This window comes from Ahaetulla prasina, chromosome 2, assembly GCF_028640845.1.
Source record: "Ahaetulla prasina isolate Xishuangbanna chromosome 2, ASM2864084v1, whole genome shotgun sequence".
NCBI lineage: Eukaryota > Metazoa > Chordata > Lepidosauria > Squamata > Colubridae > Ahaetulla > Ahaetulla prasina.
In genome coordinates, this window is record NC_080540.1 from 158102525 (window position 1) to 158130119 (window position 27595).

The following is a 27595-nucleotide window of genomic DNA, read 5'->3' on the forward strand; positions in this document are numbered from 1 at the left end:
TCAGAATGATATGAGTGGCTGGAAGAAATTGCAGTTATCCCTATTGGGAAGGATTGCGGCTATTAAAATGAATGTGTTACCTAGATTTTTGTTTCTGTTCCAGATGATACCTATAATTAAAAGGATAAAAATTTGGAAGATTGGCAGATTGGGATTAATAAATTTATATGGCAGGGTAAAAAGGCGAGGTTAAAATGAAAATAATACAGGACTCACGGGAAAGAGGTGGTTTAAGAATGCCTAACTTTAAACTATATTATGAAGCAGTAACCCTTTCAGTAATAAGTGACTGGTTTAACTTAACAGAGGAAAGAATTTTGAATATAGAAGGTTATGACTTGTTATATGGATGGCATGCGTACTTATTTTATGGAAAAAAGTGGATAGGGCTTTTAAGAATCATGTGTTGAGAAGTGCTCTTTTGGTCTGGAATAAATATTCCTATAAATTAGATTACAAGATTCCTATATGGGCGAGCCCTAGACATGCAATAGAGAATATAAATATAGAACAGAAACAGGAAATGATTACATATAAAGAACTTTTGTATGCTGAAGGAGGTAGATTGCAATTAAAATCATTACAGGTATTAAATGAAGAAGGGAGGAATTATACTTGGTTTCAATATGGGCAAATAAGTGCTAAATGGAAAGAAGATCAAAAAATTGGTATAATGCAAAGGGAGGAAAATTTAATAAAGCAAATTAGAAATCAGACCCAGGAGCATATAAAGAGATTGTATAATGTGTTGCTTGAAATAGATTCGGAAAAGGATTTGGTAAAGGATTGTATGATAAAATGGGCACAGAATATTCAGGAACCAATAATGTTGGAAACATGGGAGAAAATCTGGGTTAGAAATGTTAAGTTTACACAAGCACAGAATTTAAGGGAAAATTTTTATAAGATGTTTTATAGATGGCATTTAGATCCCAAAAAATTATCATATATGTATCCTAATATCCAAGCGAAATGTTGGAGGTGTGATTGTGATGATGCTACATATTTTCATATTTGGTGGACTTGCAAGAAAATTAAGGTCTTTTGGATAAGAATTTGGTGGATTATTCAAAATGTACTGAAGAAGAAGATAAAGTTCCTGCCACAATTTTTCCTTTTGGGAATTATAATGGATTGTACAGGGATTGAGACTAAATTGATTTTGAACTTAATAACAGCAGAAAGACTGTTGATTGGACAATACTGGAAGAAAGAAGAGATACCTACAATAGAAGAATGGATATTGAAAGTTATTAATTTGGCTGAGATGGCTAAAATCTCAGCTTTTTAAAAGACAATACGCAGGAAAGATATTTAATTGAATGGAAAAATGGATTGATTATCTACAAAACAGATATCAGATTAAGAAATATCAGATTGCCTTTGAATAATTAGAAAGTTATTTTATGTAATGGGAGGGTTGGGAGACTAAAAGCTTTGGATGTGGTTATTTGGATTGGACTTTACCTTGTGATTGACCGGGAAGCCGGGGGTGGGGAGGAGGGGTGTTTTGTTTTTTTTTTGGGAGGGAGGGGGAAAAAAGGGGGAAAATGTTTTTGTTTTTTTAAAACTCTTTCAATAAAAAAAAAAATAAAAAAAATAAAATAAAATGGGGAACTCATAAAATAATTCAATCCAGAGTTAAAGCTGCTCAACTGGCAATAGCTCTTCTGAATTAAAATTGAGGTGTCGGAATTGATAATATTAGAGGCCACTTAGCTCACTGGCTTTCTTGGTTATCTGAATCTGACAAATTTCCAGATGGGAAATTTTACATTAATTTCAAACTGTGTGAGACTGGGCTGATAACAGAAACTCCTGAAAATACATGAGGTTTTGAGTTGCATTTGCCTGGATTGTAGATGAGGGTAAACTACTACTATTCTGTAAATCTCTGCTTTGAAGATTATGAAAAGACACCTGGATAATCCTACCCTAACTTTTTCTCCAGTTTTCTTTCTTTCTTAACAAAAATCCAAAGATAAGAGGCAGAATTAAGGGATAGCTCTGGGAAGTTTATCCTTCTATCAATTCAGTGTCGCGCTTGAGTTGCCTCTTTCTCTCTTTTTCACCATTAGCACTTTTATTAGCCTGCTGGGAAACCGATGGCAAACCGATTCAATGATGGATTTTTATTATTCTGGAACAAAGGGGAAAAAACATGGGAGCTCTTATGCTGTCATTAGCCCCATGAAGATAAAACTCACAGGCCGTAATGTAGACAAGTTAGAAATCACTTAAGAGTTTCTAAGGGTGACGGACAGGTAGTTCTAATATATAAGGGAAAAACGTCTCCAGCTTGAGTTTGTGGCTGACCGAATCTTCATCACAAAACAAAATAAAAATAGGACAGAACTGATTTGTTCACTTTAATAAAGCTGTTTAGAAATGATGTCAGTTTGTTTTTGGGTCTTTTTACTTGTTCAGGGGGATCGTTTAGGGCAGGATTTCCCAAACTTGGCAACTTTAAGAGCTGTGGACTTCAACTTCCAGCCTGTTTGGGGAATTCTGGGAATTGAAGTCCCCACCTCTTAAAATTTGAGAGACTTGAGAAACATATCTCTCATCAATTCCTGAAACGGAGTCATTTCCACTAGCTTAGGAACTACAGTTCTGTGCAGGATGGATGCATTAGAGCAGGGCTCCCCAACCCCCAGACCGTGGCCACCTACTGGTCCGTGTCCTATTCAGAATTGGGCCGCACAAACAGCTCCACTCGCATGAGAGGCATCCAAATGCTTCTCTCTAGCATGAGTGGAGCTGTGTGACCCAGTTCCCCTCTTCCCAACCCCCATAGTTGGGCTGCCAAGCCACCTGATCCCGATGCCCCAAAAGCAGAGCGGTGAGAGCAGAGGCTGAGTAGGTCGAATGTGCCCTGCTCAGCTTTACTAATTTTTTAAAATTTTGTCACAATAGTATACACAAACATCAACATAAATCAGCAAAATATCATATAAGCATATATATGAGCAAAAGTATGTAATAATTATATAATTTGATATAATGAAAGGAAACATTAGGACAGGAACGGTAGGCACTTTTGTGCTCTTATGCATGCCCCTTATAGTCCTCTTAGGAGTGAGGTGAGGTCAATGGTAGACAGTTTTTGGTTAAAGCTTTTGGGAGTTTGAGAAGAGACCACAGAGTCAGGCAGTGTGTTCCAAGCGTTAACAACACTGTTACAAAAATCATATTTTCTGCAATCAAGATTGAAGCGGTTAACATTAAGTTTGAATCTATTGTTTGCTCTTGTATCATTGCGATTGAAGCTGAAGTAGCCTTCAACAGGAAGGACATTGCAATAGATGATTCTATGAGTTAAGCACAGGTCTTGACGGAGTCGGCGGAGTTCTAAGTTTTCTAATCCCAGGATTTCAAGTCTGGTGGTATAAGGTATTTTGTTGTTTTAATTTTAATTTAATTTTAATTTTAATTCCCCGAGGCTGCCTGCGCAGGGCTCCTGATCTGCTTTTGGAGCGTCAGGAGCCTCAGTAAGTCTGAAGGAGCGCAAGACTGCACCCCCCACCCCACCAAAGCCTTCTCCGCACCAAAAGCTTTTGCAAACGGCTGAAAGGCTTCAAGGGAGCAATCTCTTTGCAAAAGTGGAGCTAGGTGCTTGTGAGACCCAGTTCCCCTCTCCTCCCCCAACCCCTTCCGGGCTGCCAAGCTGCAAAGGTTGGGAACCCCTGCATTAGAGAGGAATGGCAATTTGAAAGATTGCCTTTAATAGATAGGCCAGAAATCCCAACAGTTAGTTGTTTAATATTAATAATAATAATAATATTTTTATTTATAGACCACCCTTCTCCCAAAGGACTCAGGGCGGTGTACAGCCACAAATAAAATACAGAAAGAGAACAACAATACAAAACTAAAAACAACCCTTAAAAAACCTATTTAATTTGGCTACTTATAGATAAATATATTCCCTCTAAAATTTACTAAAAAATTTAAAACCCATAAATCAATTTAATAATATAAAATTTAAGCGAGTCCAGCAAGACGAAATAAGTAGGTTTTAAGTTCGCGGCGGAAGGACCTAAGGTCAGGTATTTGTCGGAGTCCAGGGGAAGCCTGCTCCATAGGAGCCCCACAGAGAAGGCTCTCCTGGGGGCCGCCAGCCGACATTGCTTGGCTGACGGCACCCTGAGGAGCCCCTCTCTGTGAGAGCGCACCGGTCATTGGGAGATAGACGTTGGCAGTAGACGGTCCCGTAAGTATCCAGGTCCTAAGCCATGGAGTGCTTTAAAGGTAGTAACTAACATCTTGAAGCGCACCCGGAAGACAACAGGCAGCCAGTGCAGTCTGCGCAGGATAGGTGTTACATGGGAGCTCCGAACTGCTCCCTCAATAACCCGCGCAGCCGCATTCTGGACTAGCTGGAGTCTCCGGGTGCTCTTCAAGGGGAGCCCCATGTAGAGAGCATTGCAATAGTCCAGACGAGAGGTAACGAGAGCATGAGTGACCGTGCATAGGGCATCCCGGTCCAGGAAGGGGCGCAACTGGTGGATCAGGCGAACCTGATAGAAAGCTCTCCTGGAGACGGCTGTCAAATGGTCTTCGAAAAACAGCCGCCCATCCAGGAGCATGCCCAAGTTGCGCACCCTCTCCATCGGGACCAATGACTCGCCCCCAACAGACAGCCGCGGCTGCAGCTGACTGTACCGGGGTGCCGGCATCCACAGCCACTCCGTCTTGGAGGGATTAAGTTTGAGCCTGTTCCTCCCCATCCAGACCCGTACGGCCTCAGACACCGGGACAGTACTTGATAGCTTCTGGGGTGGCCTGGGGTGGAAAAAGTCATCAGCGTACAGTTGGTATCTCACCCCAAATCCACTGATGATCTCACCCAGTGGCTTCATGTAGATGTTGAACAGGAGGCGAGAGAATCGATCCTCACGCACCCACACATGAGGCGTCTCGGAGTCGATCTCTGCCCCCCTGTCAACACCGTCTGCGTCCGGTCAGAGAGGTAGGAGGAGAACCACCGATAAACGGTGCCTCCCACTCCCAACCCCTCTAACCGGCCGCAGCAAGATACCATAGTCGATGGTATCAAAAGCCGCTGAGAGGTCTAATAGGACCAGGGCAGAGGAGCAACCCTTATCCCTGGCCCTCCAGAGATCATCCACCAACGCGACCAAAGCCGTCTCCGTACTGTATCCGGGCCGGAAGCCAGACTGGAACGGGTCTAGATAGACGGTTTCATCCAGGTACTGGGATAGCTGACGTGCCACCACACTCTCTACAACCTTCGCCGTAAAGTGAAGGTTGGAGACCGGACGATAATTACCTAAAACAGCCGGGTCCAGGGAAGGCTTCTTGAGGAGAGGTCTCACCACCGCCTCTTTCAAGGCAGCGGGAAAGATCCCCTCCCACAGAGAAGCATTAATAATCCCCTGGAGCCAGCCTCGTGTCACCTCCTGTGTGGCCAGCACCAACCAGGAGGGGCACGGGTCTAGTAAACATGTGGTGGCATTCAGTCTTCCCAGCAACCTGTCCACGTCCTCGGGAGTCACAGGGTCAAAATCATCCCAAACCACCTCAACAAGACGGGTCTCGGAACTCTCGTCTGGATCTACCCAATTTTGATCCAATCCGTCCCGAAGCTGAACGATTTTATCGTATAGATAACCGTTAAACTCCTCGGCACGCCTTGTGGGGTCCTCCGCCTCCTGTGGAAGGAGAGAACGGGTCACCCGAAACAGGGTGGCCGGGCGGTTATCTGCCGACGCAATGAGGGAGGAAACGTAGGAACGTTTCGCATCCCTCAGTGCCACTAGGTAGGTCCTGCTATAGGACCTAACTAGTGTCCGGTCAGCCTCAGAATGGCTGGATCTCCAGACACTCTCTAGGCGTTTTCTCCGGCGTTTCATCTCCCTCAGCTCCTCGGAGAACCAAGGAGCTGGTTGAGATCGACGCCGGGTCAGAGGCCGCAAAGGCACGACACGGTCCAAAGCTCCAGCCGCGGCCTGTTCCCAGGCCGCGACTAGCTCTTCAGTTGTGCCGTGGGCCAGGTTCTCGGAAAATGGCCCAAGCTCCGTCAGGAACCTCTCAGGGTCCATCAGGCGCCTGGGACGGAACCAACGCATTGGTTCCGTCTCCCTGCGGTGGTGGGTAGCAGTCTGAAAGTCCAGACGAAGGAGAAAATGATCTGACCATGACAAAGGCTCAATAAGTAAATCATTCAAAATCAGATCATTCAACCACTGGCCAGAGATAAAAACCAAGTCTAGGGTGCCACCCCCAATGTGAGTAGGGCCATCAATTAATTGAGTCAGGTCCATGGCCGACATGGAAGCCATGAACTCCCGAGCGATCGAGGATGCTGTGCCAGTTGATGGCAAGTTGAAATCCCTCATGACCAACAGTCTAGGGGTTTCAACTGCCAACCCGGCCAACAACTCCAACAGCTCAGGCAGGGCTGTTGTCACGCAGCAAGGAGCCAGGTACGTGATCAACAAGCCCACCTGAGTCCTACGACCCCACTTCACATAGAGGGTTTCACACCCAGCTATCTGAGGCACAGTGGTCTCCCTCGGTTCCAGACTCTCCCTAATAATAACCGCCACCCCGCCACCCCTACCTTGGGCCCTCGGCTGATGGAATGCTCGGAAACCTGATGGGCACATCTCTACCAGGGGAACCCCCCCTTCAGTGCCCAACCAGGTTTCCGTAATGCCCATAACGTCCGTGGTCCCTTCCTGAATTAGATCTGAAATCAGGGGGGCTTTATTAATCACGGACCTTGCATTGCATAACATCAGCTGAAGGCCCAAGTCCCGGGTACTCTGGCCACTCGGGGAACGGGAAAATTCTGGGGGGTTGGAGCACGCGATCGCTCTTAAATAGCGAGGGCGTACCCCCAAAACCTGATGTGCCCCCCCCCTTCCGCCATATCTGCCTCTCCCACATACCGTATTGATAACAGAGCCCTGATAAACTGGAACGAGGCAGTTAAATGAACTGCAGCATTAATTTATACTCCTGACATGAACAAAGTAATCCCAGGCAGGGATTGCTTAGGGAAAGAGTTTCTCAAGTTAAAAGTCAGCTACTCTTGGTGCTCACACACAGCCACTGATCACTAACAGTCGAACAGCCATTTAGTGACCAAGGATTCACTAAAACTAAATTCCTGGAATTTTTTTCTTGCCCGTATTGCTCATCTCTGCATTCCAAGGAATTCCCATGGCTCTGAATTCACTGTCGTTATGGAGAATATTTCCTTTCCTGCCAGCAAAATCCTGAAACTCTGAAAAGCAGCTTGCAAACTATACCTGAAGATATGGATGCAGAGGCAGGTTACCCATTGTTGGAATAGTTTATAGCATCTTGCAAATCTAATGGAATCTGGCAGAGGTTTTTATATGTTAGGATTACTGGCTTCATTCTTTTGCAAACCTCAGGGGGAAAGAATGACTGAGAATTCTGGAATCCTATCAGTGGCAATTTTATCCAAGATCTCACAAGACTAAATTTTACCATTGCTGCACTAGAGAAAAAAAAAATCTCAGGAATCTCTGGAAGAAGAAATATTAAAAAATATGTATAGTAAAGTCTACGTGATATCTATGGAGGCCTTTTTTTGGGGGGGAGGAAGTAGGACACTTTCTTTATTAGAGGTGTGAAAATAGAAGATGGATGATTGGCCATTTCTTGGGATTTGTAATAATGGATTCCTGCACTGGCAATAGTATTAGATCAGACTATTATCAAGATATATTTTTATTCTATAATTCTATAAGAAGTGAACAAATGAGGGTGTGTGATGCACTTAGAGAAAGTCTTTAATTAATTAAGCCACTGTAATCCTAAGTGGAATAGCATCCTCCTTCCATGCCTATTTATCTTTTTTATTTATTTATTTATTTCATTTTGTCACAACAGTATACAAACATTGACGTAAAACAACAACACATCATATAAGAAAAATATATATATAAGCAAAAGAATGAATAACTATGTTAATTTGATATAATCAAAAGGAACAATAGGACAGGAACCGTAGGCACATTTGTGCTCTTATGAATGTGCTCTTATAGTCCTCTTAGGAATGGGGTGAGGTCAAAAGTAGACAGTTTTTGGTTGAAGATTTTGGGATTTTGAGTAGAGACTATAGAGTCAGGTAATGAGTTCCAAGCAACTCTGTTACAGAAGTCATATTTTCTGCAATCAAGTTTGAAGCGCTTGACATTAAGTTTGAATCTATTGTTTGCTCTTGTATTATTGTATTGTTTGCTCTTGTATTATTGCGATTGAAGTAGTCTTTTACAGGAAGGATATTGCAATAGATGATTCTGTGTGTTAAACACAGGTCATGTCGGAGTCGGCGGAGTTCTAAGTTTTCTAATCCCAGGATTTCAAGTCTGGTGGCATATGGTATTTTGTTGTTTACGGAGGAGCGAAGAACTCTTCTAGTAAAATATTTCTGGACACGTTCAATTGTATTAATATCAGAGATGTGGTATGGGTTCCAGACGGAAGAGCTGTATTCAAGAATAGGTCTGGCAAATGTTTTGTATGCTCCGTATATCTTCTCTCCAATTAAGAATCTCAGCTAGGGGGGAATTACTGAGTCAGAAAATGCTGCTTGGGCAAAGATCAAACATTTTCTATGTTATATTTCTAACTCTGAGTTTCTCCTTTGCCACCTCTGTGAAGTAAACAAACACACAAACACACACACACACTGCCATCTAGTTGTGGACATTCCTTCTATACATGGAAATTCCTAATTTTTAATTGGGAGACAGAAGTAGGTTAGCTCTGTGTATGGTATGTCCTGTCCTAATTGTATGCTGTTGTGAGTTGTAAATCACACCAACTTTTACATAAAGTATTATAATGGCAATAAATAAGGGAAGGACTCGAAGATGGCTGATTGCATCATAAGTGCAAATGGACGTGATCTGTTCCAAATCTGGAAGGGTTTCTCCGTTCAGACGAGAAGCCTGAAAAAGCCCTTCTCAGTAACAGAAGTAGTCGTTTTGCGGATGTCCTGTTTCCATCTCTCAGAACTGGCCTCTTACATATGTTGCTTAATTGAAAACATATTCTCATATCATTCAGCCAGTAGAAATCTCAATTCATTTTAAGCAGCTCAAAATACACATCCCCACCTCCTCAGGCTGTCTCTTTCTTTGATAAAGGAAAAGACAGTGAGGCTCTTGGGATTTGGCAGATCTTTGAAGCCCTTGGAGAATTAGTCATTCATCCTCAACAAAGATATGTAGAAAGGGAAGCAGATTCACAAAATGTATCTTTCGAACAAATTTCTTCCTCCTAGTTTGGCATTTACTGCATACTTCTTTGTCTTTCTTCTGGACTCCACTGGACATAATATATTGGATGTATTGCACTCATAGTTTCACTGCATTCTCATTTTAAGCTTTTGGAACCAATTTGCTGGCAAGCAGGAGACCATCTGCGCTAGCATCAAATCCCAAGATAGTGGTGGCATGCGCACACGGCACTTCCCAGTTAATTCTCCTGACATAATTTTTTCCTTAATATTCTACTTTTATTCAGGCAGCCTATTATTTTTTTTGTGGGGGGGGGGGGAAACAGTGCTAGAGACTTTTATCTTTACAGTTGGAAGATTCAATCTGTACAACTGATTTGGCAGCTCCTCCTCTCCCCTGATTTCTCTTTGCTTTACTGATAAATTGGGTGGCAATTGTCTGATTCACATTTGACTTTCACAGAAAGAACTGATTTTGAGAGCTGGAAATATTTGTTTTTCACCCCTATCATTGATAGATAGGAGTGTTGGCTTGAGCTGTTTTTTTGCAGGAAGGAGGTTCCATAGTAAATAGAACTGTGTATTGAAGGTGCAAATTGATGTATTACAACTCTCTATTTTTATTCTGTATCTGACTTCAACAACAGCTACTAGTGTTGTTTGAGAACTAACCAATCCACTGCCACCAAATGTTACCACTGCCAGGAAGGATCTGCTACCAAAGCCTAGTTTTTCCACAGTCATTTCTACTCTTAAAGACAGGCTGCTAAGCACCTCTAGGCCTCATGGACATTGATGGATCCCTCGCTGATGCCACACTGCCAAATGGGTCCTTGAGTGGCGCAGGCTGCTAAACAGCCTGTTATTAACAACAGCTGCCTGCAATTATTGCAGGTTCAAGTCCCACCAGGCCCAAGGTTGACTCAGCTTTCCATCCTTTATAAGGTAGGTAAAATGAGGACCCAGATTGTTGGGGGCAATAAGTTGACTTTGTATATAATATAAAAATAGGATGAAGACTATTGCTGTCTAGTCAGTGGCTCTTCTTCCCCTTGTCTCTCAAGGACATTCTCTCAGACCATTAAAGGTAGTCCTCAACTTATGACCGTAAAGGAACCTGCTCATTACAGTTATAAGTAACGATGGTCATAAAACAACCCAATTGTTTTGACTTTTTTGCAATGATTGTTAAGTGACCACCATAGTCATTAAATGACCACTGTGTTTGTTAAGTGCTATGGTCATTAAGAGAGCCAATTATTTGCTAGTGGCCAATTTTGCCAAAAACTAGAAATAAATGACAGTTTTGGACAAAAACATCATAAAATACAGTCAGGTGACCACAGGACACTGCAAATGGCCCAAAATAAGGGCTGGTTGCTAAATACCTGAAATGCAGTTCAGGGGAGGGCCTAGCTGTCACGACTTTGGAACCAGGTTGTAAGTGCGCTGAGGAACTCTTTCATAACTGTGTATGTCCACTAAACAGCCAGTTGTAAGTCAAAGACTACCTATACAGGTGCCAATATGGCTCTTTTTCCTTTAAAGTTCTGCCAGCCTGTTCCGTACCTTTACTGTGGTCATTTTAATTTAGATCTTCTATTGCAGATGTTTTTGTTGTTTATTGTTATTCTACATTATTGTGAGCCTGGAATATTCACTGTATATTCAATGATGTACAAATGGAAAATCTATCAGGGTGTCATCCATTCCTTGCAATGCTATGGACGGGGTGAAATTGACTTACCTTCCCTACCGATTTGTAAATGTGCGCACGCCGTCGTCTACACATGTGCAGAGGGTTAAAATATCACAAAAAAGCAATGTCATGACATCTGCGTGGTAGGCGGAGCCTCCCGCAGCAGCTGCTACCAGTTCGGCCTAGCTGGATAGAACCGGCTGAATTTCACCCCTGGCTATGGAGCTAAGAGAAGAGCTCAGTTTTTCCTTTCTATTTTAATTTCTTTTTTATTTTAATCAGATCCTGCAATTGTGGTTGTCAAAAACAATGTCAAGGTGAACCCATTTTTCCCCTTTACCTGGTGCAGTTTCATCAGGAGGATCTGGGCTCTGTCTCTCTTTAGTGAAATCTTTAGAACCACCCACCTTCTGAACAGGAGAAGAAGAAGCAGAAAACTAATTGCCGCCTTTGTAAATAGATAATAACGGCTGTAATGATATATTATTGTGCAAATTGACTTATGTAAGTTGTCCTGTCAGCCTTGTGAGATGGAGAGCAGGATAAAAATACTGAAAATAATAATAAAACGATCAGGCTGCCCTTCATACCCCAGGTGGATCTGAACAAAGCTAAAGAAAAGTGAGAATACGCACCATGCAGAGGAATGGTTCCGCATCATTTGTTCCTCCGGGTCTTCATTTAATCTAGTGGAAGAGAATTAAACTGCTTCCAAAACTTTCCAAAGGAGAAGAAGCTTTCTGAGATTATCCCATTATACTGACATTTATTTAATCATGGTGTTGAGGGGCACTGTGTGAATGTCTTGACTTTTATTCAACATATTGATCTGTTCATACCTATAGCATCTATTGGTGGGAAAGTTATCAGTTAGTATGTAAGGAGACATTACAGGTGGTCCTTGACATACAACTGTAATTGAGCCTGGCCACTATAGTTGTATATCATGACGGTTGTAAAATAGGTCAGGTACCTGATTATTATAACTTTTTTCGCAGCAGTCATTAAGTGAACATGGCGGTCATAAAAAACAAACGTGACCATTATTAAATGGTCATTAAGCGAACACACTGTTCCCTGTGGCACAGTTTCATCGAAAACCAGAACTGGGTTTTGGCAAAACGGTCATAAAAGGCATTATGAAATGTGACTGGAGGATGCTGCAAATGGCTGTCAAAGTGATCATGTTGTTGAACGCCCGGTGTGATCATGTGATTGTGGGAGGGGGCAACTTATCAGAATTTTGGAACGGGTCATAACTCCTTTTTTCCAAGTAGATCATAAGTCAAGGACTTTAAACAGTCATAAATTGGGGATAACATGAGCTACCTTCTCTGGGGTGAGTTACCATCCTACCATGACAAAGAAGACTATAGACTTGTTACTTGGGAATTGTTTGAGCTTTTATAGAACACAGGAATTCCCTCAATGGTATGACGAGCATATTTGAAAGAAAGGAATAAATTGCTATTACAAGAGTGGCCTTCTTGATCTCTTCATCACCATAGGGCACCTGTTAAGTTCTTTTCTGGCTATTTTTTTATAGACAGCCTGTTCCTCTCCTATTCAGCTTGTTCATATAAAATTCCCTCGTAATGTGAGCAGTATATCAGTACTAGAAGATTAATCATTAGTACCTCCTTATTTTAACTGCCGAAATACTGGCAGTCCTCAAAACTTCTAATTCCTTCTGTGTAGGAATGTTAGAGATGAATTATAGTGTAATCCTGAACAATTTATCTCTAATTCGAAGTAAGTTAAATGAATATTACTCCCAGACCCAATGTGTAATATGACAACATGTTTTTAAAGAGAGAAAACCAATCTCTTGGAGGGTTAAAAGACTAATATTGAAGAATTAGCACTTCTTTACCTGAGCCTCAGCATCGACGCCATGTGGCTACTGTATAATTACAGACTGTGTTTTTGCATTTTCAAATCAGCATTTGTTTAGAGTTTGCTGCTTTGGCATGTTTAAAAGGAAGTGAGACCTACATTTTAATGGGATTTATTGCCACATAACATTACCTAAATGGTTGCCGAAATGAATCGTTATTCACTACATTTATACAGTACTAAAAGTAATAAGTCTTTCAGGTGCCTTAAGACACTTGGAAGGTTTTGTTGCAGCAAACTCTCCACCCCACCCGGAGGGGCCTGTTGAGCTATTCTGAATGCCGATGGGATTTATTACTCAATAAGTGTGTTTACGACTCTACCCTTAAGAAGTAATATAATAATAATATAATAACAGAGTTGGGAGGGACCTTGGAGGCCTTCTAGTCCAACCCCCTGCCCAGGCAGGAAACCCTACACCATCTCAGTCAGATGGCTATCCAACATTTTCTTAAAAATTTCCAGTGTTGGAGCATTCACAACTTCTGCAGGCAAGTCGTTCCACTGATTAATTGTTCTAACTGTCAGGAAATTTCTCCTTAGCTCCAAGTTGCTTCTCTCCTTGATTAGTTTCCACCCATTGCTTCTTGTTCTACCCTCAGGTGCTCTGGAGAACAGCCCAACTCCCTCTTCTTTGTGGCAACCCCTGAGATATTGGAACACTGATATCATGTCTCTCCTAGTCTTTTTCATTAAACTAGACATACCCAGTTCCTGCAACCGTTCTTCATATGTTTTAGCCTCCAGTCCCCTAATCATCTTTGTTGCTCTTCTCTGCACTCTTTCTAGAGTCTCAACATCTTTTTTACATCATGGCGACCAAAACTGGATGCAATATTCCAAGTGTGGCCTTACCAAGGCATTATAAAGTGGCACTAACACTTCACGTGATCTTGATTCTATCCCTCTGTTTATGCAGCCCAGAACTGTGTTGGCTTTTTTAGCAGCTGCTGCACACTGCTGGCTCATATCTAAATGGTTATCCACTAGGACTCCAAGATCCCTCTCACAGGTACTACTATTGAGCAAGGTACCACATATCTGGTACCTGTGCATTTTGGTTTTTTTGCCTAAATGTAGAACCTTACTTTTTTCACTGTTGAATTTCATTTTGTTAGATAGCGCCCAATGTTCAAGTCTGTCAAGATCTTTCTGTAACTTGAGCCTATCTTCTGGAGTGTTGGATATTCCTGCCAGCTTGGTGTCATCTGCAAATTTGATGAGTTCCCCATCTATCCCCTCGTCCAAGTCATTGATGAAGATGTTGAAGAGTACTGGGCCTAAAACAGAGCCTTGGGGTACTCCACTGCATACTTCCCTCCATGTGGATGTAGTTCCTTTCAGGACTACATGTTGAGTGCGGTTGGTCAGCCAGTTACGAATCCATCTGGTGGTGGTGCTGTCTAAGCCACATTTTTCTACTTTATCTAGTAGTAGGTTATGGTTTATTTTATCAAATGCTTTACTTAAGTCCAAGTAAATTATATCGACAGCATTCCTCTGGTCTACTAATTTTGTCATTTTGTCAAAGAATGCAATAAGATTAGTCTGGCATGATCTGTTTTTGACAAACCTATGTTGGTTTTTGGTTATTACTTTGTTTGCTTCTAGGTGTTCGGTGATTTGTTGCTTTATCTTTTCCAGAATCTTCCCCGGTATTGAGGTCAGGCTGATAGGTCTGTAGTTTCCTGGATCTGTTTTTTTTCCTTTTTTGAAGATGGGAACTACATCAGCTCTTTTCCAGTCCTCTGGCAGCTCCCCTGTGCTCCAGGATCTTTGAAAGATATAGTTCAGTGGTTCTGAGATCATGTCTGCCAGTTCCTTCAGAACCTTGGGGTGTAATCCATCCGGTCCTGGTGATTTGAACTCGTCTAGGGTAGACAGGTGTTCACTTACCATTTTCTTCCCTATTTTAACTTGTGTTTCTAATCTGTTTTTTGTGGTGCTGTTTTTGATAGGTTGGATTGTTTTTTCCTTTTGTGTAAAGACAGATGCAAAAATGAGTTAAGTAGATCTGCTTTCTCCTGTTGCTTGTCATCTTCTTGCCACTTTCTCCCAGCAATGGGCCAATTGTTTCCTTGACTTTTTCTTGTTTTAACATGTTGGAAGAAGCTTTTTGTTATTTTTACTTTTGTCGCTAGCCTTTGTTCATTGTGAGCCTTAGCTTTCCTCACTTCATCTTTACAGGCTCGGGCTATTTGCTGATATTCTGCCTTAGTTATTTGCCCCTCTTTCCACTTTTTATATTTGCCCTTTTTGTCTTTCAATTTTAATGTTTTTAAAATTTTAAAGTGTTTTAATGAAGTTTTCGGTCAATTAGTTTGTGATCCAATCCCACTGATTCCAATTTTTTTTACCAAGAGTGCTTTGGTGTGCAGTTGATTATTAATATTTGGGTGATGTAGTGATTTTCTCTTACTTGCATTAATTAGGTTCCAACCGATGATAATATCCTCTTAGCGAAATTTCGTATTGTACGTACACCCACATAGGTACATGGCTGATAGGAACAAAAGTTGATGGGTCAAAATCTGAAACATCATAGAGCTTTTACAGGAAAACGCCAGACATTGAAGTGTTATCAGTTGGAAGAGGGGAAAATGATCTATGTTTTTTTTATATGCTTGCAAGAATGTGTTGGACATTATATTCAGTCCTTCCTCAATAGAACCATAAAAGAACATAGGTTAATCTGGGAAGTTATGACTTATCTAGGGCAGCCAATGTAGCCCAGACTTTGGTTTTCTGCAGAGAAATCTTCTCTACCTTTTGCAGCTCAGTGATCTGTGGCCCTGTCTCACATCTGGGATGATGCACATCTCCAGAAAGGCTGGAAGTGTCATGTGGCAAGGTAAATATTTTTTAATGAGACAGCTTTGTGGATTGAGTAGCTATATTTGTCTCAGTAGGGTATGATGAATCATCTTGTTTTTCTTCTCCAAGGGAGCTGGGAGTCTTTCAGTCAACTCCGAGGACAGCTGTCTAGAATCACCCAGGACTACAGTTCTCAGGATAAATAGAGAATGTGTTGATCTCCAGAAGTTTAAAAGTCCCGTGGTATCAGAAGAAAACTCTGGGAGTTGAAAACACCCTTTTGTAAATATATGGCTCCCCCTGAATATAGGCTTCAAGGAAGCCTATATACTCCCCTCCATGATCCCACAGATCATCTACTTGCTCTTTCCTCTCTCTCCATTAGTTGTGTCAAATTTGATAAAGCATGTTCTGCTCTGAAGTGTCACACTCAGGTAATGACAGCTTGTCTTCTTGTCAGCAGGAGAACTCCCAAGAGGTGGATTTGGAGGTGTTTTAGTTTTCCCTCTCTCTTCCTCCCCTCCCCCCTTCAGTGCATCTCTCTCTCTTTTTCCTCTCTGTATGTGCATGGATTGATTGATAGAGTTCACTTTGTTTTCTCTTTTCACTGGCTTCTGACATACTCTGGCTTATTCAACAAGAGACAAGTGGGTGGAAGGATTGTTCTCTGGTTATTACCTGATCTTTGAAAGAAGCCTCTCCCCTTCCCCCCCATGTGTGTGTGTGTGTGTTGTGTATATGTCTATATGTGTGGATTGTGTGTTCAACAGAAGACATAGGTCCATTGGTTTAGCATTTCAGATTGCACAAATGTAATGTGCTGCCAAGTGGTGCCCTACAGACACCTCCTTCCTTCTGTCTTTCTCCGAAGTAATTTGCTGGTATTAATAATTTTATAATAATTATTATATAATAATTATTATAATTATTATTATATAATTATTTAATTATTATTTAATTTTTATACTGCCCTTCTCCCGAAGGACTCAGGGTGGTGAACAGGCAGATAAAAATAATACAATACATTACATTACAATAAAAACACTATTTAAAAAACTTATTCAATATAGCCTAAATTTAAAATACAATACAAAATAAAAATAAACCCCAATAAAATCCATAAAATCCATGTTTAAAAACCCTATTTAAGCCCGTCCTGCTCGGAAGAATAGATATGTCTTTTTTTTTTTTTTATTGAAAGAGTTTTAAAAAAACAAAAACATTTCCCCCCTTTTTCCCCCCTCCCTCCCAAAACCCACCCCCCCCCCGCTTCCCGGGTCAATCACAAGGTATTGTTATACATAAACCAAACATAGAATAAAATTTTCCTTCAATCCAAATAACCACATCCAAAGCTTTTCATCTCCCAACCCCTCCCATTACATAAAATAACTTTCTAATTATTCAAAGGCAATCTGATATTTCTTAATCTGATATCTGTTTTGTAGATAATCAATCCATTTTTTCCATTCAATTAAATATCTTTCCTGCGTATTGTCTTTTAAAAACGCTGAGATTTTAGCCATCTCAGCCAAATTAATAACTTTCAATATCCATTCTTCTATTGTAGGTATCTCTTCTTTCTTCCAGTATTGTCCAATCAACAGTCTTGCTGCTGTTATTAAATTCAGAATCAATTTAGTCTCAATCCCTGTACAATCCGTTATAATTCCCAAAAGGAAAAATTGTGGCAGGAACTTTATCTTCTTCTTCAGTACATTTTGAATAATCCACCAAATTCTTATCCAAAAGACCTTAATTTTCTTGCAAGTCCACCAAATATGAAAATATGTAGCATCATCACAATCACACCTCCAACATTTCGCTTGGATATTAGGATACATACATGATAATTTTTTGGGATCTAAGTGCCATCTATAAAACATCTTATAAAAATTTTCCCTTAAATTCTGTGCTTGTGTAAACTTAACATTTCTAACCCAAATTTTCTCCCATGTTTCCAACATTATTGGTTCCTGAATATTCTGTGCCCATTTTATCATACAATCCTTTACCAAATCCTTTCCGAATCTATTTCAAGCAACACATTATACAATCTCTTTATATGCTCCTGGGTCTGATTTCTAATTTGCTTTATTAAATTTTCCTCCCTTTGCATTATACCAATTTTTTGATCTTCTTTCCATCTAGCACTTATTTGCCCATATTGAAACCAAGTATAATTCCTCCCTTCTTCATTTAATACCTGTAATGATTTTAATTGCAATCTACCTCCTTCAGCATACAAAAGTTCTTTATAAGTAATCATTTCCTGTTTCTGTTCTATATTTATATTCTCTATTGCATGTCTAGGGCTCGCCCATATAGGAATCTTGTATTCTAATTTATAGGAATATTTTTTCCAGACCATAAAGAGCACTTCTCAACACATGATTCTTAAAAGCCCTATCCACTTTTTCATAAAATAAATCGGCATGCCATCCATATAACAAGTCATAACCTTCTATATTCAAAATTCTTTCCTCTGTTAAGTTAAACCAGTCACTTATTACTGAAAGGGCTACTGCTTCATAATATAGTTTAAAGTTAGGCATTCTTAAACCACCTCTTTCCCGTGAGTCCTGTATTATTTTCATTTTAACCCTCGCCTTTTTACCCTGCCATATAAATTTATTAATCCCACTCTGCCAATCTTCCAAATTTTATCCTTTTTAATTATTGGTATCATCTGGAACAGAAACAAAATCTAGGTAACACATTCATTTTAATAGCCGCAATCCTTCCCAATAGGGATAACTGCAATTTCTTCCAGACACTCATATCATTCTGAACTTTTTGCCATAGCAAGTCATAATTATTCTTATAAAGTTTCTTGTTCGATGAGCTAATATAGACCCCTAAATATTTAACCTTTTTTACTACCTCAAATCCTGTCATTTCCTCTAATTTTTGTTTCTGTTGTATAGACATATTTTTAATTATCACTTTTGTTTTATTCTGATTTATTTTAAATCCTGATACCTTTCCATATTTATCAATTACTTCCAACAAAAATCTACTTGAATTTATAGGATTCGTTAACGTAACCACTACATCATCTGCAAAAGCTCTAACTTTATACTCATATTGTCTAATCTTAATTCCCTCTATTTTCATTAATTCTCGTATTTTATCTAATAATGGTTCCAGAGTCAAAACAAACAATAATGGTGATAAGGACATCCCTGTCTCGTTCCTTCGCAATCTTAATAACTTCTGTCAAGCTACCATTTACTATAATCTGTGCTGTTTGCTCTCCATAAATCGCTTTAATTATTCTAACAAAACAGTCTCCAAATTGCATTTTCTCTATTAATTTAAATAAAAAATCCCAATGCAATCGATCAAAGGCTTTCTCTGCATCCAAAAAAATAAGTGCTGCTGAAGTATTCTTCTTTTCCAAATATTCCAATATATTAATAATCTGTCTAACATTATTCCTCATCTGCCTCCCTTTTATAAAACCAGATTGATCAGTATGAATTCTTTGTTGTAACGCTAACATTAATCTATTTGCTATTATTTTTACAAAAATCTTATAATCATTATTTAAAAGTGAAATCGGCCTGTAGTTACCAGGTTTAGAGCAGTCTTGCTCCTCTATGTCTTAAGCTGCGGCGAAAGGTCCGGAGGTCAGGAAGTTGTCGAAGTCCTGGGGGAAGCTCATTCCAGAGGGTAGGTACCCCCACAGAGAAGGCTCTCCCCCTGGGGGTCGCCAGCCTATACTGTTTGGCTGACAGCACCCTGAGAAGACCCTCTCTATGGGAGCATACCAGTCGGTGGGAGGCATGTGGTAACAGATTTTTTTATTATAGATTTTCCCTTATTTGTACATACAAACATACATACATACATACATACATACATACATACATACATATATAAATATACATACCGGTATCATTATCTGTATTCACTCTCAATATTATGACTAAGTCTCATAATTCTGTGGCACAAAAACCTTCCTAAGAACTAAGGAGTAGAGGGATGTAGAGCTTACTCTTTTGACTGAAATTTCTACTACTAGTCAGGAAAACAAAAAATGGCTAAATGCCACTGATGCTGTCTAGTGAGGAGAATTGATGATGGCAGGGAGGAAACTGTTGGCAAAATGTTGGTAGTGACTTGGTAAGCCAGGAGATGAAGAAATGGATGAAGACATGGGCTGGAAGTGATCCAACAGGATGGGAGCAAGAAGAAAGGAGACCGGGAGCCTTTCCAGACTGCTGAGTTAAAGTGGTTTCCACCTACATCAAATTGGTACAAAATAATATTAAGATAAAATCTAGTATTCCCATTACCAACACCTCTCCTCCTTCTAACACATCTATTCCAAATCACTAAAGCAAGAGCATCTGCTATCAGAGGTGAAATCCAGCAGATTCTGACAGGTTCTGGAAAACCGGTAGCAGAAATTTTGAATAGTTCAGAGAACTAAACTACTGTGTGGTCTGTGTGGTCCCAAAGTGGGATGGAAATGGGGATTTTGCAGTATCCTTCCCCCACCATGCCCACCAAACCACACCATGCCCACCAAGCCACGGCCACAGAACTGGTAGTAAAAAAAATTGAATTTCACCATTGATCTGCTTGGAGGGATGTGCGTGTGTGTCCAAAAGATTCCATTGCTGCCATCTTCATTTATTTTTTTTTTGGACACTCCAGAATGATGTTACTCTGATTGATGTGTGCCAATTCTGGTAGGCACATTAAATGGGTTTCACCTTGTACTTGCCTAAGCGGTCCTCGAATCGTCTGCGAATTCCTCCAGTAGGGCGTTTGCAGGTTGCATCCGCTCCGGTGGGCGCCAGTCACCCCATTCCCAACGCCCGGAACCAGTCTAGCCCCAGCAAGCTTGGCAAGGTTCCTCGACTAACGTGATGGGCAGGGTCTTTTCGTATGTCCCGTACTTGACCTCGACGGTCGTTGTCCCTCGAACAGGGATGCGGTTGCCCTGGTAATCCTGCACCCGGGCCGTTGTTTCTGTAGCTTGCGCTTTGCGATGTCGGCAAGGCTTTCACAAAAGTGTCCCAGGACATGATTGTGATAGCTGATCCTGTGTCTACTTCCAGTCGGCACGGTACGCCTTCAATTGTCGGGTTTGTGAAGATCTTTTCTTGATGCGGGTAGCTGCGTGGTCTATGGTAACAGTCATTCGGTTTGACTTGCGCTCTTTCTTTCCTGGCTAATCGCGGGTCGCCTCGCCGATCTCGCGCTCTGATTGGCTGGTTTGAAATTCGGCGGGAATGTGGGGTTTGCATCTCTGACTCAGAGCCGCTCTGATTGGCGATTTGAATTTTCGGGGAAGGTTGGGGTGCTCGGCAGACTTGAGCCAGGTGCCTTCCTTTCACACCGCCGGCAAATGGCGTCCCTGAACTTACATCTTTGGCGCTGATGTCGCCCGCAACTTCCGCATTCCTCCGGGTCTTCCTTGTCGATTTTCCGGTGTAGTGGACTTCTTCCTCCTCTTCGCTGGTTGACTCACGATAGGTTTCTTCGTGGTGGACTGTGCTCGGCTTTGCGCCCGCCATCGGCGTGAGTCGCTTTGTAAGGTGTCTGCTGCATGGTTGGACATCTCATGGGCTCTGGCTTCGTCCAGGCGTTTGCCAATGTCAGGTTGCTCTTGGCTAGCAACCGTCTCCTCAAACGGATGTCTCTGACCCCCGTATAAGTTGTTCCAGCAGCTCTTCGTCCAGATCGCGGTACTGCAATGCTTGGAGGCTTGTCTCAGGGCTGCCATGTAGTCGCTGATAGACTCGCCTTCTTGTTGCCTCGCTCCCAAACTCGTACCGTCGAGCGTGTTTGGGCGGGGCTGGTGCGTAGTGATTCTTCAGGAGGGTCTGAAGGGTCTGCCACGATACGGAGTGTAGCGGTGTTGGCTCCGCTAGGGCTTCTGCGACGGCGATGACTGCTGACCCACAGTGGCTTATGAAGTAAGCCCGTTTGCGGTTGTCGGAGACTCCCTGTAGCTCGTTTGCCTCCAGGAAACTTTCGAAACGGGTCATATATATTCCCCATGTCTCCTGGGCAGGGTCAAACGGAGTGGGTGGCGTGTAGCCGGTCATCGCTGCATTCGCCGTCACCTTGCTGGGTTTGATTCTCGTAGTGAGTTCAGCTCTGTTCTGGTGCTCTGCCTCAATATCCCATCCTCGTCGCCAATGTTAGGTTTGGGTATTGACGAGGCAGGAGACCAGGTTAGTGACAACAGCTCTTTAATATAGTGTGACCCAGCAAAACTCTGGAGAAAAACCTCTCCTTATATACACTTCAGCCTGAGGCTGCATCCAATCAGAAACGAGATATTTCCCGCCTAAAACTCCCGCCAAAACTTACAGTAATACATTACAGTCAGTATCCCACAAAATGACATGAGAACCAGAGAACAACAATTCTGATTTCCCCCAATAGAAATAAAGATCAGCTTCATATAATATAGTATTTCTTCTGCCAATCAATTCCAACCAGCAGTCCAAAATACGAGGAGAGTATCAAGTTGAGGACGGCATTTAATTTAAAAATGTGTGTGCATCCGCTTGAGTGCCATTGCACCAGGGCTGGGTTCTACTTACCCTTACTACCGGTTCGCAATGGGATTGCGCATGTGCGCTCGCTTTGCTCATGCGTGCGCTGAACTTCTGCACATGCGCAGATCGTCTATGATGACATCTGTGTGGGAGGGCGGAGCCTGCCCCCGGTTTTACTACCGGTTCACAAGAACTGGTCCGAACTGGGGGCAACCCACCACTGCATTGCACTCATATGCACATTTATACAGTTTGGTTATTTTTAATGCATGTCAAAAACATTTGTTTTATAGAAACTAGGTAATAATACTTTATGTATAAACTTTTATGCAACAATTGCCTGTGGTTTGATTTTACACGTCGTTTTCCAAAATCGGATGTGTGAGACCATAAAATAAAACCTTTTTGGCTTTGTATGTAATTTTATGTTGTTACTAATGAAATAAGAATATATCAAAATGATAATTTAGTATTTTCTATTTTTCTGATATTAAACCCAGTATCTTACGTAAATCTATTTAGAAAGCAGTCCAAATCCCCATAGACTATTATATAATATTAAACGGTACTGTCTTCAAATGCAAGTAGTTGAATATACGAGAGGGTGATGAAGATTGTTAAAACGATTGTAATGTTTTACATGTACAAAGTGAATCAAAAATTAAATTTCTTTCTTAGTGGATGTTGGAGCTCTTCAAAACCACTCATAGATTTCATGGTTAAAGAAATTAAAAAAGTTTGGCATCTGACTAAATCAGAAGGAATGGAGGTTCAGATTGGACATCCAGATTACTAACTATTTCATGAGGTTTTTGAGAATGAATTCTGGCTGGATGGCAATATTTACGGGACCGCCTGCTGCCGCCAGTAGCCTCTCATTGACCGGTGCGCTCTCACAGAGAGGGCCTCCTTAGGGTGCCGTCGGCCAAACAATGTCGGCTGGCGGCCCCAAGGGGGAGAGCGTTCTCTGTGGGGGCTCCGGCCCTGTGGAATGAACTACCTGTGGGGCTACATCTTCTCCCTGATCTTCGGACCTTTAAGCGCGAGCTCAAAACTTTTTTCTTTCACCAAGCAGGGCTGGCCTAATGATAAATTTTAATTGTGGGTTTGTTAGTGGGGTTTTTAAGGGGTCTAATTTATTAAAATGTTATACACTTATTTTAAATATTCAGCCCATCGAATTAGATTTTTAATGAATATTGTAATTTAAATTTTTTTTGGTACTTATGTTTTATCTAGGCTGTACACCGCCCTGAGTCCTCGGAGAAGGGTGGTATAAAAATGTAAATAATAAATAAATAAATAAATTTTCAAAGTAAAAGAAATGTATCATTTTTTTTAAAAAAAATCATGTTTATTAAATATTTTACAAAGCAAAAGACAAATCTAATGAAAAAGACAGAAAAGACAAAAAACAAACAAACAAAAACGTGCAAGAAAAAATAAAATTAAAGCTAAGAAATACATTTTTCAACCTTCTCTTTAATAGATATTGACCAACCTGTCAGTCCCCATCCTTCTTATATCTTCCAAAGTTGTAGATTACTAAATCTATAACCCTATATTAAATTCTCATCTTTTTCAATCATTAAATCCATAAATCATCATTTCACTTTTTTCTTCTTCTAGATGATTTCCATAAAAAGTCTCCAGTCTTTTGAAAAAGTACTTATTTTTTCCCTGACCAAACAGGTCACTTTTGCCATTTCTGCTAATTCTGACAGTTTTTCAATCCATTGCTCCATTGTGGGAATTTCAATACACTTCCATCTTTGTGCATTTAATAATCTCGCTGCCACTGTTATATACAAAGCTATTCATGAGTCTTTTCTAATTTAGTATCCATAAATCCTAAAGAATTTTTTTTCTGATTTCTTTGCAACATTAATCCTTAAAATTCTTTCTATCATTGTATGGAATTGTATCCAAAATTTCTTGGCATTTTCATGTCCACAGTGCATGATAAACTGTTCTTTCATGTTTTTCACATTTCCAACGTTGACTTCAAGCACCTTTATACATATTTGATAGGATCCCCAGTGTCACGTATCAACAATGCACCACTTTATAAAAAAATTCTCTCCAGCTATAACCAATGTAAATTTTATCCAATTTATCTAAGTTTTTTCCCCTGTACCCAGCTATATATCACAGCCAAAACTGGCAGCCCACTTTAACATACCATCCTTAACTTGTTCCCTTTCTTTTTGGAAATCTTAACAAAAGTTTATACATTTTTGCAATCATATGTTCAACATTTGTACATAATTCATTTTCAAATTCCATTTTTATGGGGTTTTTTCCCCTCGTCTTGCCTGTATTAAATCTTTCTTTTAATTGTGCACGAAAAAACCCCATTGAAAATGATGTTCCTCTGCAGTTAATGGTTCTCTTGACTTCATCTTAAATTTGCCATCCTTAAAGAAAGGAATGCTTGGAACGCGGTGGCTTAGTGGGTAAGATGCTGAGCTTGTCGATTGAAAGGTCGGCAGTTCAGCGGTTCGAATCCCTAGTGCTCCCATTACTTGTCCCAGCTTCTGCCAACCTAGCAGTTCGAAAGCAGGTAAAAAATGCAAATAGAAAAATAGGGACCACCTTTGGTGGGAAAGTAACAGCGTTCCATGCGCCTTTGGCGTTGAGTCATGCCGGCCACATGACCACGGAGGCGTCTTCGGACAGCGCTGGCTCTTTGGCTTTGAAACGGAGATGAGCACTGCCCCCTAGAGTCAGGAATGACTAGCACGTATATGCGAGGGGAACCTTTACCTTTACCTTTAAAGAAAGGAATGGTACATTTTAATGTCTTTGCATTTGTAGAGGATAACCATAGGTGCATGGTTATCAGTTTTCATTCTGGCTGATGACAATAGATTTTTGTTAGTTTTTGAAATGATTTGAAATGACTAATACTTTCATTGTCCGGCTATATACTTTTTACAGGCCGAGATGCAGTCAGATACTGAAGAGTGTCCCTCCCTGCTCCCGGAGTTTCTATGTGAAGCGGGTCTGAATCAGCCTGCTCAATTAACACAGATCAGTTTTGTCTGGCAGCACCAGGCAGCATTGTATGGTCCTTTTGTCATGAAATATGAATGTCACAAACAGCAGCCATCTCAGTGGTGAGAACAACACCCAAGGTGGCTGTTTCCCTTGCAGGATATTTGAGGGGAACTGAGAAGAGACCACCACTGTGGAGTTATTATGTCCTTGCAATTAGGAGGGGCAATGCTTTTATTAATTATCTTCCCACTACTAGTTTAATTATCATCCTTCCCATCACAGATGCTCCCCTCTGCTCGGGGCTGAGAGCTGGATTTGTTCATGACTTACATTGTCCCTTCTACTCTTGCCCTGTATGTGTTGAAGTGATACTCTAGGCTGAAGTGCTTCTGGTAACAATGATGATAGGAAAGTAGTGTGAACACTAGAGAGGGGGGAAAAAAGGAAGTCAGGGGAAGGGAAGAAAAGAAGAAAAGTCATCGAGAAGGATAAGAGGTTTAGGGATGCCATACATATACTATCAACTGATGTAAAAAAAAAATGAAAGGCTTTGCCTCAAAAACATAATCTGTGTGCAGTCTAAATCTTTTGTCAGATGAAAAATTTCTCAAAATAATTAGAATTGTTCCTCAAGCATTTAGAGGAATATGAAATGCACTTAGTTATTATTTTTTATCCCACCTTTATTTATAAGTAACCTCAAGGCGGCAAACATACCTAATATTCCTCTAATTTTTTTGCCACAATAACAACCCGCTGAGGTGGGCTGGGCTGAGAGAGAGTAATTGGCCAAAGGTTACCTAGCCAGCCCAAATCCAACGTGGCCATTGGAACAAAAGCGTGCAGGGCCTTATGGACCAAGGACTGTATTTTACTTTTAATAGGCAGAACTGGAATGTTAAACACTAGGTTTGATGCTAGTTCAGTTACATTTAATTCATCAATATGAGTCATTGCCACGTATTAAAACATTAAATTCAAATGTTCTTTTGGCTGCCAATTTCATCCTTTCCATCCCAAGATGTTATGCTTCCAAAGTCCCAAAGGCAGTGGTGAAATCCAATTATTTTTTTTACTACCGGTTCTGTGGGCAGGGGCTTGGTGTGGCTTGGTGGGCATGGCAAGGGAAGAATACTGCAAAACCTCCATTCCCACCCCACTCCTGGGGAAAGGATATTGCAAAATCTCCATTCCCAGCCTACTCTGGGGCCAGCCAGAGGTGGTATTTGCTGGTTCTCTAAACTGCTCAAAATTTCTGCTACCAGTTCTCCAGAACCTGTTAGAACCTGCTGGATTTCACCCCTGCCCAAAGGTGCTTTGGGACAATCACGACTTGGATGACTGACAGTCTCCATAGACATTGTGCTTCTAAAGTTTCCCTCTCCCGTCCAGCTACATGTTGGTCCACAGTCCACTATATTCACTCCTTCCCACATGTTCTGCTGGCTGAGTTTCTAGTCACTACTTTGGTATCATCTCTACAGCCAAGAAATCACCCACTAGCCATTCGGCCTGTTGATGTTTCTGTAATTCCAAGGTGACCAATTTGATGATATGCTCGGCAATTTTCTCCAGCTCAGTTTTTCTTTGTGTGCAAAAACTCCTAGATATCTCTAGTGCCATTTCATATTCCTTTGGTGAAACTCAGAAACTCCTCTCTTCTAGAATTTATATTCTAAAAGTTCAGTTTGCATCTTTTTTGCTAGGCTTTTCGTAAGGCTTTAAAAACCTCACTGTGTACCCAGGCCTGAAGCTTGGAATCCGCTAAGGGTCCTGTTTATTGGCTTTACTGTTAGTTAGTTAACTATCCCGATTGCTACATAGATTTATTTTGGGATGTTTTATTGTTTTTAATTATTTTAACTACTTTACAGTTTTAAAATTGTAAGCTACCCAGAGTCACTTGGCTGATATGGGCGGCTACAGAAATTGAATGAATAAATAAATAGAATAATATGATTTGCCTGGAATATTAAACTCTGTGATTATGGTTCACCTGAAATTTCCTCTGTGTGACTTCATGTATCAAATATGTTCCAAGATATAAAGCTATGTCTCAATATAAATTCAGGAGTTTTGAGATCATATTGGCTGCCATCATGATTTTTATTAGCTAAGGGTTTGCTAAAGATTGTCAGATTAAGATCTTAGCCTAAAAAATTGACCACACTTCCAAACCCTTTTTTTCTGCAATAAATATTCTTGCCAAATTTTATTTTCAAACTTCTGGAATCTTGATGGAATAATTATATCCACTGTGACATTTCTCGTACCTAATTTGATGACAAGCTCCTAAGAAGAAATTTCCATTTCAAAAATTGTCAAGTTCTAGCTGCAAAGTTTATTTTAGCTTGACTACAAACATCCAAACCTAACTAGGACAATGCCAAAAGGATTTTTAAAAAATGCATTGTGACT

General features: G+C 40.8%; 1 protein-coding gene across 10 annotated transcripts in view; it reads left to right on the plus strand.

Moving 5' to 3' along the window:
* Positions 1-27595, plus strand: part of TAC3 (tachykinin precursor 3) — a 161158-nt gene that overhangs the window by 106514 nt on the left and 27049 nt on the right. The window contains exon 2 of one of the 10 annotated variants that reach the window (XM_058171542.1): positions 15615-15690. The exons of the other annotated variants lie outside the window; for them this stretch is intronic. The gene's annotated coding sequence lies outside the window, so the exon portion shown is untranslated. The remainder of the gene's footprint in view (positions 1-15614; positions 15691-27595) is intronic. 10 annotated transcript variants of the gene reach the window in all.